Here is a 13,095-nt window from a genome sequence, read left to right as displayed (position 1 = left end):
GTCATGACACTACCACTTCAGTTATCCCATCTGTCTCCTGATCCCCTTTTTTATCCTCTATTTCAGGGTTCCTCAACTTTAGCATTACTGGATGTTTGGTTGCATCCCTGGCCTCTACCCACTAGAAGCTATTTGCAACACTCCAGCCTCTCCCTCCAATTTGTGACAACTAAAAATTTTTCTGACATAGCCAGATGAGCCATAGTTCTATTGCCACTTTTCCTCTCCTTTTCTCTTTGCAATCTAAGCACCTCAGGCCTCAATAGCTTCCTATAACTCAATTCTAGACTTCAGGATTCACAGAACTGCTGATTCTTCCACAAAGGGAAAAGGGAGAGATGTCAAACACACATACCCTTTCTATCTCTGTTCTCCTCAATGAAAAAAAGGGGAAGCAAAGCAATCAATTCTCAGAACTTAACTGGTGTGTCTGAGCACCCACAACTGGCATCACACAGTACTGAGTGCTACAGAGTATAAAAGATACGGTTCATAACCACAATGAACTCACAACATACCATATTTCCTGACGTATTTCTAAAAACAACAAAATGAAAAAATTCATTCATCAAGTACCTAGTGTGTGTCAGCCCAACCATTCTTAATATTGCTGGATATTAACAATATTAATATTTTTAAGAGCTTCCTTACGATAACCCTTCGATAGGATGGGCCCAGGCATTTTTGCGGCGGTAGTTGTTCATATGATTTTGATGAGTAGACAAGGGAGAACCACTGCGCTAGGCACTGTGCTAACACAAAGATCATAAAGACACTGGCCATACCCTCAAGGAACTCTAGTCTAAAGAGTTAATAAGGTAACTGTAATAAAAGGTATGACAACAGATGCTAGACAAGCAGGTTTGTACTGTTCCTCAAAGTTAGAAGATCCTCAGTGCAGGTCCTATACTTACAATCCCTTATCCCAACTTTATCAAGCTGTCTAAGAGATACACTATGAACATAAGCATAAATAGAAATACGGACACTCAAAACTTTGCTGAAAGAATGAACTGGGGCTGGGCGCGGTGGCTCACGCCTGCAATCCCAGCACTTTGGGAGGGTGAGGCAGGTGGATCACGAGGTCAGGAGTTTGAGACCAGCCTGGCCAACATGGTGAAACCCCGTCTCTACTAAAAACACAAAAATCGGCTGGATGTGGTGGCGGGCACCTGTAATCCCAGCTACTCAGGAGGCCGAGGCAAGAGAATCGCTATAGTCTGGGAGGCGGAGGTTGCAGTGAGCCGAGATCGCGCCACTGCACTCCAGCCTGGGTGACAGGGTAAGACTCCGTCTCAAAAAAAGAAAAAAGAATAAACTAAGGTAGAAGTGAGCCAGAGGCAAAAGCTCTACCAAACGCATCAGACTTTTCCCCCCAATCCCTTGATTTTGAAGTGAAACAGCTTCAAATGTATAATCTCCTCTTACCAATTAGATTGCTTCTTCGGGGCAGAAAATGACTTACACTTTTCTCTGTCCCACCCAAAACATAGTCCAGTGCTGGATGCACAGCAGGAATGTATAAAATACTTGCTGAATTAATTAATATCAGCTTAACAAAAAAGCAGAACTCCACAGTGAGGATACACCCCTTTTAAAGGAGACTTTTCTAGAATACAGAACATCTCAGCCCACACAAATTGACAAAACTCTTCAGCAAATATGTTACAAATAAATGCAAATAAATGCTATAAATACAGTTTTTGTGCCAACATTTAAACGATAATCTAGTTAATTTTGTTCACAGTTAACAGAAAAACATTTAAAACTAATCATTCCCTCAAGCTTGAATAAACTAAATAGAAGTCCTGAGCACACAAACATAAACACATGAAAAATAAAGACGTTGTTATTAACTATGTTGCACTGCAAAGCCAGCAGTGGGGCAAAAAGCAAAACAGGAAGCTGTAATAGATGAGATGGCAAGCTATACACAACCAGCTGTATAATTTCTACAGCAATATTCACTGCATCATTATTCTCTTTCATTAAAAACTACTGTCTCTGATAAAATTAAGACCGATTTTCCTGGCATTTCTCCTCCCTCTAACACTTAGCTCAAAGAGTTTAAGTGACAAGTCTCACCAATGCGTATCACTTTAGGGCCCGTATTCCCAGTCACACCTCACTCAGAAAGGACTTACGGATGGGCAGGGGATGCTGGTGGCCCAAGCTGTGAGCCTTAAGGTGAGATTTAAAAGCCTTTTTTATCCAACTTTAAAATGTTTGCAGGTCATTTAAAAGAAAGGAGATGATAAGAGAAGACACAGACAAATTCTGATTCTGTCTAGGGCAAGGTAAGAACCCACTTAAGACTGAATGTAATTCAGTTAGGTAAGGATCCTACCAATAACCAGCAGACTCATTCCCTTATGGGCAGCATATGAATAGCCATTTAAACCTGCGGTACCGTAAAATACATATTTGGGCTTCAACCTTGTTTCTGGCATACAGCTCCTAAAATCCTTGGAGACTCCAAAGTGATGTCTTTTTGTATGCTAATGATTGACTGCTGGCTGGCAGCCCCTAACTAGCTTTAGGATGGTGGCAGGATTAGAGGATTGGGACTTTCAGCTCCACCCTCCAACCTCAAGGGAGTAGGCAAGGGGCTGAAGGTTAAGTTGATCAACAGTGGCCAATGGTATAATCAATCATGCCTATAAAATGAAGCCCCATAAAATACCAAGAGGACAAGGTTCAGAGAGTTTCTGGACAGTTGAACACGCAGAGGTTCCTGAAGCGTGGCACGCCCAGGTTAGGCATGGAAGCTCCATGCCCCTTCCTCCATACCTTGCCCTATGCATCTCTTCATCTGTATCCTTTTTAATATCCTTTATAATAAATCAGTAAATGTAAGTTTCCCCGAACTCTGTGAGCCATTCTAGCAAATTAATTGAATCCAAACAGCGGGGTCATAGGAGCCCCAACTTGAAGCTGGTCAGCCAGAAGTTCCAGAGTCCTGGACTTATGTCAGAGGTGGGTGGGACTGAATCCTCAATCTGTGGGATCTGAGGCTATCTCCAGGTAGTGTCAAAATTGAACTGGAAGACACTCAGCCAGTGTTTGGTGTGTAGGGAAAACCCACACACATTTAGTCACAAAAGTATTTTGTGTTGACTGTTGTAATATGAGAGCAGAGGGAAGAACAGTTTGAGTTTTCTACTGACAGAAAACCCACGACCACTATTATCCTTTAAAAAAATTTGGAAAATTAAACACTGATGCCTAACTTTTAAGTTTTTTAAAAAACATTATAAGGTTTTACTACAAGGGGAACTTTTCTCACTTTAGTTAATACCTCATCAACTCGTCCATCTCAACAATCAAAACCACACTCCAAGATCATCACTGTGTCTCATATCAATGAGTAAATGCCACTATAAAATCTCATACTGCAATTCAGGTAGGAGAGAAAGGGGCCTATTTCAATATGCTGTAGGAAGCACTGGTGTCTTCAAGGTTCATCATCTATGCCAGGTGACTGAGAAACTGTGTATAACTGATAGCCCCTCACACTGTAATAAGGAAACTCCTGGATGAAAACCATGTCATGGAGGGAAGCAGGGTGCTTGCCTCTTACAACTCCACTTTATATATATCTTGTACCTCCCTGAAACTCCAGATTCTCTTAGAAGGCTGGGAAATTTGGACTTCCTTTCCTTAAATGAGAAAAGCCCAGTTTACTCAGACTGATACTTCCTAGTATACAACGAATGACAAAATACAGGAAAAAGGAAGACATCATCCCCATTTCAATCAAGAGTCTGATAGAGGACATAACCAAAACATGTTATGTTCATTAGTAGTTTGTATTTCTTTTTTCCTTTTTCTTGAGATAGTCTCGCTCTGTTGCCCAGACTGGAGTGCAGTGACATAATCATAACTCACTGCAGCCTTGAACTGCTGGGTTTAAGTGATCCTTTTGCCTCAGCCTCCAGAGTAACTGGGATTACAGGCACAGAACCTTCCTGTCAGCAGTTGGCATCTCATTTGTTTGTGAAATGCTTGTTCAGGTCCACTACCAATTTTTCTATTGGGGTGGTGCTTCCTATTGACACAAGTCTTTCTTACAAAGAACAGTATTCGTTGCAAATCTCTTTATCTTTCAGGTTTTGTTTCTTAGTATGTTTGGTCACATAATAAATGCTATCAAATCTATAAAAAGTTTCCTTTATTGTTTCTGCCTTTGGAGTCACATTTAGAAAGGCTCTGTGGCTGGCTATTAATAACCCTCCCCCCAATGGCATAAATCAATCTCCCCTTTCCTTCTAAAGCTATGACAAGAATCCACTGCAGAATCTCTGCATTAAGCATGTATTGGTTTAATGAAAAAGCAATGTTTTTAACCGTAATGAATGCTATAAGAAAAGCCATAGAAAAATTCAGAATACAATACTTATTTTTTAAAGTTCTAATCAACTTAAATAACCTTTAAAATCATTAAAGGGACTCTTCTGTTAGTTCAATTTCTATACTTTTCTTAGAAACCTTTGTCTAGAATTGTTATCTACAAATTCTCAAACTTGATATTTCACTACCTCATTACCAGGATTTTCATTGCTTACCTCTTCTCAATTCATTTAGTTCATCAGGCTCCTTATAAAACAAGTTAAGTGTTGGGGCTTGGTCTTACACCCAGGCAATCTGACTCCAGAGTCTTATCTCTGAACCCATTTGCTATCCCTAAGCCTATCAGGCCACAAAGCGATACCAAAAAGTAACAACCTAGTCTCCTATATAACAGCTTCACCACACATCACCCCAGGCTTCCCCCCAATTGTTTAGAATTTGACTTCTCTATAGATTGCCCGGCACACTACCTCCGGTGCTTCTTCTTCCCTTACCATGTGCTGATCTTCCTCCTCACCATCCCAGTGAAAGGACTTACCTCCAACAATACAGGAAAATCAGCAAAAGTGGGCAGGAGCTCTGCCACATGCTTTCCTCTCACTCGGACCCCATTCTGTTTCTTTCTCAGACAACCCTCCCTCCTTACCATGGTCAATATTTTGTCATTTGTGCTCCAGATGGCTAACTCCATCACCTCCAATTGCTCTCTGTCCACTGACTTCTTCCCCTCAACCTTCAAATATGAAGAGGTCTCATCTATCTTAAAATGCAAGCCACTTAAGGCAGTATAAGACTCTATTTCTTGCTTCTTAATGTATTCAGTCTTCTCTGAAACTGCATTCACGTGATTATCTGACTTCTCCTTCACCCTGAACAGTACATTTTCCCCTCCCAACCTACTTCTAGAATCTCTCTTCCAGTGGCTTCCTGGTTTCCCCACTCCTCTGACCCCATGCCTTTCTTTCAGTTTCTTCTTTGGTCTAGGTCAAACAGCCTCTCAGACAGTCTACTTCAAATTAGCCTCTTCCTTCTATCAATTCCTAACTGTGGGCTCCAATAAAGATTCAGTCCACCAGTTCTTTCTCTCTCTGTGGTTCTCAGAATACCCAGTAGATGACTGCAGAGTCTAACGTAAAGCTTTCAAGTCCTCCCAAACCTTATCTCTGACTTGCCTGTAGCATACTCTGACTTAGATATCGCACCTTAAATTTAACACATCAAGTCTAATTTATCATTTGCACAATTTTTATTCCTTTTACAACCAGCTCTTCCCTATTCTTAACACCTTTATTAGTTTTCCAGCCACCAAGGTTAGAAACTTAAGGATATATCTCTGACATCTCTTTCTCATTACTTTATAGCCACGTAATCACCAGGCCTTCACGTTTTTTGTTTTTTTTTTAATCCTTCTCTTTCCATGTTTACCTTTATCAGAGATTTATCATCTCATACATAACTCAATAGCTTTCTTATTGATCTCCTGGCACTGGGCTCTATTCCTCCAGTGCAAACTGCATGTTCAAACACTTTCAGTGACTTACCAATGTTTCCTTATTCTTGCAGTTTAAGGCCCTAAAATTCTCACTGGAACTCAACTTTTCTGAAAATCCCCTCCACACCACCATACTAGGCTCCATGAGGAACACCCACTGAGGTCAGGCAGGGCTGCTCACTACCTCTAGATCCATGCTATTTGATATGATAACCACATGTGGATACTGAAACATAAATTAATTTATTAAAAAATGCTGTTCCATGTGTTGCTACAGCTACTGTATTAGCACAGACGTGGAACATTTCCATCACTGCAGAAATTCTATTGGACAGTGCTGCTCTACAGATACTCAACACTCATGCTTATCTCCCAGGTTTTCCATGCCATTACTCTGCCTATAATGTCCCTCTTCCTTCTACCTATGCAAACTCAGGCCACAGTGGTCCTGATGTGAGCTGTCTGTACAATTTACTCCTATACTACCTTGTAACAGTTCTTATAATGTTGCTGCATTTAATTTTTCATTTTTGTGTATCCTCTAATTATTGAGCCTCAGAACTAATAAATATTCAAGGAATAAATGAAGCACATACTTATTATAATACTGCAGCAAAATTATCAAATAAGGGCCCATTTAATATCCCTCCTTCATTAAAAAGATACGCTTCTTTTCAATCTAAACAAGCAAAAGATCGTGCATTTAGTTAACTGAATAATGATTCAATTTAATGCCTAATTATAACAGCTGACAGACAGTCTCCCTCCACTTTTCTTGAAGTGTTTGAAACTAAAAGAAGAAAAGCTATAAAGGTCTGGAATACATCTACTTTGCATAAGCACACCACAAAGAAACCACACACACACAAAAAAAAGACAGGGGAGGGTAATAAATGAATAGTTTGAGTAACTATACCCTAACCATCTCAGATTGTAGAGCAAAATATCCACAGTACAGCAGCCCTACAATTACGGGGAAACTACAAATAAAGCATTAAAACTTATGTATAAAAATATATTCTGAATAAACAGAGAGACCCCTCTCTCCTCCTCTTCCCAAACAGGACCTAGTGAATATTCATTTACATCCTGAACTCAAAAGCATATACATGCATAATTAACAATTCTATGTTCTTTCTTCAGATCCAGGCTTATTGCCTCAAAAAAAAAAAAAATTGTTAAGAAACCAATCTATACTGCAAACCTAGGGGTGTGTGTGTGTGTGTGTATGTGAGTGTATATATATATATATATATGCTCCTTTTTCAAACACTAAAAACAGAGAAGAGATTTGGGAGAATCACCAGGTAAGGACTTCCTCACATCTTAGAGGATTTAATGTTTTATTTTCAAGAGAGAGTCTTCTCTAAAGTTCAGATTTTAGCTTATAACAAAAATTATAAAGATGCTAAACTGTTCAAATACTGTAGTTCCCAGTATTTACTAAAACTCTGATGTCACTGGAGTGAAAATGCTTATGAAACTTTTGGCTTTTCTTTTCTGAAAGACAGTTTCCTTTATGCAAATGAATGTTCTAGAGAAGTCGCTCATTTCTGCAAGTCAGCCCGCAATAGCTATAGACATTACTGTTTTGCATATAGGACTAGCCCTGCACCTCTAAAACTGACACTGTCTTAATAACGCACACCAAGATGAGTATTTTAATTTAGATTTTAAGCAGTTACATTAATACTATTTGGCTCTGCCTTTTTCTTCCCGTTCCTTTTCTTTTTAAAGGTGGCTACAGTGGAGTGATGAAAATGCGTCAGGTATTTTTGCTGCAAATCAGATGACAGATCAACAGATTAGACTGAATATTTGTACTACCAGATAATAGCAGGAAAGGAAAATAAAGGGTCAAGAGGTTTCAGGTTGGGGCAAAGAGGAGATGCCCCTATTTGTAAAAAAAGTACATCCTAAAATCTTGGTACCAAAGAGTAAAACCACATACAGAGGTAGCAGAACATTTCATCAACCTCAAAGACATGCTATGACTTAAAACCGATTTTCTCCACTTTTCTATATTTAAATTATCCTTTTTCTCCTCAGACCTGTCCAACTCTCTCCCTAGGACTCCCTAGCTCCCTAGTATCCCCTAAATACCCCAAACTTTAGCTTTTGGTTAGGAATGTGATTTGTTAAGAGTCAAGAGAAGATTCGCATATTTTGCTAGATATCAGAGTTGCCTGCTTTCATTCGAACTTTGTACAATCTTGGATTTCCCATTTTCTAATAAGGTCCCATTGATTAAATTAGATATAGGGCTTTTCTTTTCCATCTCCAGAATGAAAAAGAATCAATTTTAATATGTAGAAAATAAGCATTTCTCACTGGTTGTCAGATTTGATTCCTACTAAGTTCAAACAATGTTAGGTATAAAAAGTTGCCACAATGCCAAAAAATTTTTTCCTCCCTTCCCTAAATTACACTGGATATGCTCACACCAAAGCCTCAGAAATATAGTGACCGTGGTGGGGGGGGGGGAAGGGCACTTAATGCTAAGAGGAATCCAGATTCTGGCTTTCCCTTTTTCCAGTCACTAGACAGGTAACTTCAGATGTCAGTTACCTTCTCTAGACTTCAGATTGTTCACTTTGATATGAACCAATCAGATTAGAAAATCTTTAAAGCCACTTTTAATACTAAATATCTCTATTCTCTGTAAAAGAAATTACAAACCTTAATGTTTATGAAAGCACTTGGCAGGGCAGTCCCATGGACTTACCTCACCCAAAAGACCATGAGATTTGGAGAGTTAAGTGTATACATTAACTCACCATGGCATATAAGCATTTTGGGATAGGAAGGTGGGAATAAGAAGATTCAAGAGCCATAGTTTCATCAGATTCTTAAACAGCCCTGACCTTGTAAAACATTTATAAAAATAGATGCTAAATGTTTTTTTAAAAATCCCCAAAGAATTAGCAATTACTATTCTTACAGTGTTTAACAGCTCAGGAAAGACAGACTAATTTTGATAAGACAGACAAACTGAATTACTACAACTTTCCTCCTAACTTAATACCAGTTTGTGATTATGTAAGAAAATGCAAGAGGAAAGTGACAAGAATAATGCAGAAAAGCAGAGATAAAACTAATTTGGCTTTGAAACGCGTTACTTTCAAGTCAGATTTATTCTTCAAATTATGTGCTGCTTAGATAAGCATTATTTTTCCTTTCTTAAACATTTACAAAAGGACGACAGAAGGTAGCCCAGAAAGGCACAACAGAAGGTAAATTTATTTAAAGACCTAAAAAAACACAAGCCAAGTCATGTCTATACTGGCATACCAAAGCACAGCAGAACAATGACGATTTGGGTCTTCTGAACGAAAGACCAAAAACATAGTTAAGATGGAGTTTCTAGAGTTTGACTGCCTCGATCATATCCCAGGAAAGATTAGAAATCATAATCGTTCACTACACGGTTGAAGCAAGATTCTGAATCATTCTGGCCTCAGTTTCTTTACCTGTAAAATGTGACAACAACAGTACTTATGGACGTTTTGAGGCTTAAATGAGATATGGGTATTACAAACAATGCCTGGCACACATACGTAAACATTCAGAAAAAAAAGGTTAGCTACAATTATTTCTCCTCTCTAAGGCGCTGAACCAAATTAGAATCGATGACACTAATAATAATAAGATCTACAGAAAAGTCAAACTCCTTTTATCCAGTAGCTTCAACTGTCCCTTCCAAACTGCGTTTTACTTTTAAAAAAACAGCTAGTTAGTGATAAAATTAGTTTATATATGTCTTTCCATCTTTGACTCCAGAAACTCATTAGTAGAGGGAACAAGTGAGAAGAGTAAAGGTCCTGGGGCGGCACTGGCTAGCAGAACCTTCTGTGATAATGGAACTATTCTATACACATACTGTCCAGTATGGCAGCCACTAGCCACAAGCAGCTACTAAGTGCTTGAAATGTAGCTAGTGCTGAGAAAGTGAATTTTTATTTAATTTTAATTTAAACTTAAATAGCTATACGTAGCAGAGTGCAGTGGCTCACGCCTATAACTCCAACACTTTGGGAGGCCGAGGCGGGAGAAAAGCTTGAGCTCAGGAGTTCGAGACCAGCCTGGGCAACATGACGAAACCCTGTCTCTACAAGAAATACAAAAACAAATTAGTCAGGCAGACATGGTGGCAGTGTCTGCAGTCCCAGCAACTTGGGAGGCTGAAGTGGGAGGACTGCCTGGGCCTGGGAGGTTGAGGCTGCAGTGAGCCATGATCGTGCCACTGCACTCCAGCCTGGGTGACAGAGAGAGACCCTGTCTCAAAAAAATAGAATAAAATAAAATTTCAAAAAAGCTACATGTGACTATGGCTACCTTAGTGGATAGCAGAGCCCTAGATAATCCATAAGCTAAATAAGGATTGTCAGAAATTTAAGCAAAATAAGGATCTTCTTTTCCTGAATTTTTATATGTTCAACTCAAATATCTTTGTTTCTGGTATAGGCCTGGTAAGTTAGACTAGTTAAAGAAACATGTCAGTTGATACATCAATACAGTGCAAATTCAGGGGTAATAAAAGGATCATAGTTAAGTATGTGGTCCTCTGATATTTTAGAAGGTCCCTAAGGCCAAGTTAAATTCAAACTCACATGAAGCATTCAGTACACATATCAGAGCTGCAAAGGTCCTTATCAGCATCCCTAAAGCATCTGTTCCTCCTCTACCAAATGAAAAGCTACTTATACAATTCAGACTGAATATCTCTGCATTTATCTTAAATTTTTCTCTAGAAATTGATAGTTCTGTAAGCCTTTTCCTTCTTTCAGGCACACTGGTGTTCCTGGCCATCTCAGCCCTTCCACTATAAACAAAACCCATGTACCACCCATATCTGAAGTATAACGCCAGACTCCTGCTTAGCTACCCCTGTAATATGGTTTAATTACGATGACTGAACTAACAGGCTGACATCATAGACTTTTACAGGCTGACCCCATGTCATCCTGATGTATCATTTTGCACCAGTTCAGTGCTGTAAATCAATTTAAGATCTCAAGCAGGTTGAAAAGGCTGGTAATGATGCTTTCTCTGCCGTCTCTGGAGACTCTACATTATACCCAACTTACATTATTTATAAAGCCTCAGTGGTGCCTCCATTAGCCTTGTAAGACTACACAAATGAGATCTTTTATACACACACACACTTGGCCTTGATTATGTAGGCTACTGCAGCTTAAACATGCTTGTCTAATTATACCCAAGTTACTTCTTTTTCCAATCTACTAAGTTATTAGATTTTATCTTTAACCCAGAATTGCTAGAAATCAAAATTACAAAGTGAAATTTAGTTTTTAACTAATAAATGTAATACACGTAGCTGAGAAAATGTGACTTACTTCCTCTTAATGCCTTAATGAACTTAGTAGAAATAAAATTAAATTCCAAGAAGTGTAAGAGGTCAATGTCTTTAACTGCCTAAAAATTGTCATTTCTCTAAAACACAAAGGTCATCAGCTCTTCAAGGATATGAAATCAAAGGATACTGCAAGGGGTAAAATGTATTTGGTTACACACCTATGGTTGTAGGGGTCAAAACTAAATCAAGGACAAATCCCTACCCTCAGAAGAAACCTGATCCTGCCTGAATCCTCTAGAGGCTCTGGCATCACCCATCTCCAAAAAAATCATCTCTCACGACCCTAGTTACACTTTCCTAAGAACTGCAGTATTACACCAATGATACACCACCTGCACAGAAATATCAAATAACTGCAAATAGGGAAGAGGGTGGGAGAGGGCAGAACAAACACTTTAATCAGTACAGCATATTTAGATCTGGCACCTACATCAGAATAACACTGATGCAACAATATTTACACCAATTGAAAATGCTGGGGCAGTGAACACTTCTGTCCCGATTCTTTTTTAATACAGCTCACCCACCTTCAATACAATTTAAAGTAATTACAAACAAGATGAAAAATCAACATGGGCAGGGAACAGTTTTCTCATTGTGTTACCGAGGTGTGGGCAAGTTATCCACAACAATTAGACCCAGAGATGTTCTGAAATAAAGGCATTCTGAGATTTAGCCGCTGAGAGTTGCAGCAACAGGAAGACATAACAGAAATCATGCAACTTCTTTATCATTCCACGTACTTTGAAACTTCAGATACAATGGAAAGAAAAGAGGGGGGAGGGCAGAGAAAAAGGACAGTTGTCTCAGCACTCACGAAAACGATGCTTTCTCAGGAGATGGTTGAGACCGGCCTCAATTTTCAGAAGGAACGCGCCTTTACTGGTTATCTTGCACCGTGTATTTAAAAATTGCATGCGCTTCAAAATAAACAAAAGCTCAGCTACTGTAGTTTTGAGATCTGGCAGGCATTTGTTCCTCCTCCCCTCCTAAAGCACATCAAGGAAACGTTCTCCCTTTAAAGCCTTCATACAGCTTCAGCAACTAGAAAAACAAGCCCACGTCTGTCTCTCACGCCCACCACCCCCACCTTCCTACAGAAACAACCCCAAGAAACACTAACAAAGACAGGGAGCAGAGTAAAGGAACAGTTGTTCAACCGCGAACTCACGAATACACATGCAGTGAGGCAATCGACTCCGGTAAAGGGAAAGGAATGAGACACCAGGAGACGCAGCGGGTGTAGGCGGAAGAGGGGGAAAAAATTACGCGCCGCCGCCAAACCTTTGAATAAATTAGAGGGGATTTCGGTGCGAACTTTCCTTGACCTCGACCCCAAAGAGGCTCGCTGGGGCCGAGAAGGAAACCTGTGCGGGATGTGGCGGGGCTCGGGGCGCCAGGGTCCCCCGCCCGCGAGACCCGCTCCACCAGGCGCCTTGGAGGGCAGCGCCGGCTGTCGTCCTCCAGCTCCCTCAGGAGTCGCCCCGCCGGCGCGTGGGACACAATGGGTCCGCCGGCCGCGCGAACGGGCCTCGGCCCGGCTGCGGCACGGGAGAGATGTGAGGAGCGCGCGGAGGGGGAGCGCGGCCAGGGAGGTCCCAGCGCGGTCGGGCCCGAGGGCCGAGGCTCAGGGGCCCGGGAACTGGGCTTCCCACAGCAGAAGACCCAACAAAGACACCAGGGGAGCCCGGCGGGCTGGGCACGAGGAGAAGACGCGGTGGCAGGTTCGCTCCTCAGAGCTGCAGGGAGGCGCCATCATGGGGGGTGGGGGGTTCGCGGCCCGCCCCGCGCAAAAAGAGCCCCCTCCCTGCCGCCGCCCGCGCCCCAAGCCCAGCACGACCGCGGTGGCCCCACGGGTGCAGAGGCGACGGCGACG

The 13,095-nt window shown here is 40.9% G+C and overlaps 1 protein-coding gene across 3 annotated transcripts in view; it reads right to left on the bottom strand.

The window, feature by feature from the left end:
- SMAD1 (SMAD family member 1) overlaps positions 1-13,095 on the bottom strand; it is a 76,832-nt gene that overhangs the window by 63,337 nt on the left and 400 nt on the right. Inside the window, exon 1 of one of the 3 annotated variants that reach the window (XM_030921996.1) lies at positions 12,391-12,872. The exons of 1 other annotated variant lie outside the window; for it this stretch is intronic. The gene's annotated coding sequence lies outside the window, so the exon portion shown is untranslated. Of the gene's footprint in view, positions 1-12,036; positions 12,873-13,095 lie in introns of those variants that run through there. One more of the 3 variants, XM_010361287.2, reaches the window with a different exon arrangement.

This window comes from Rhinopithecus roxellana, chromosome 2 (assembly GCF_007565055.1).
Source record: "Rhinopithecus roxellana isolate Shanxi Qingling chromosome 2, ASM756505v1, whole genome shotgun sequence".
In the NCBI taxonomy this organism is placed as follows: Eukaryota; Metazoa; Chordata; class Mammalia; order Primates; family Cercopithecidae; genus Rhinopithecus; species Rhinopithecus roxellana.
Note: the sequence above shows the minus strand (reverse complement) of the source record. Positions and strands in the feature narration are given on the sequence as shown.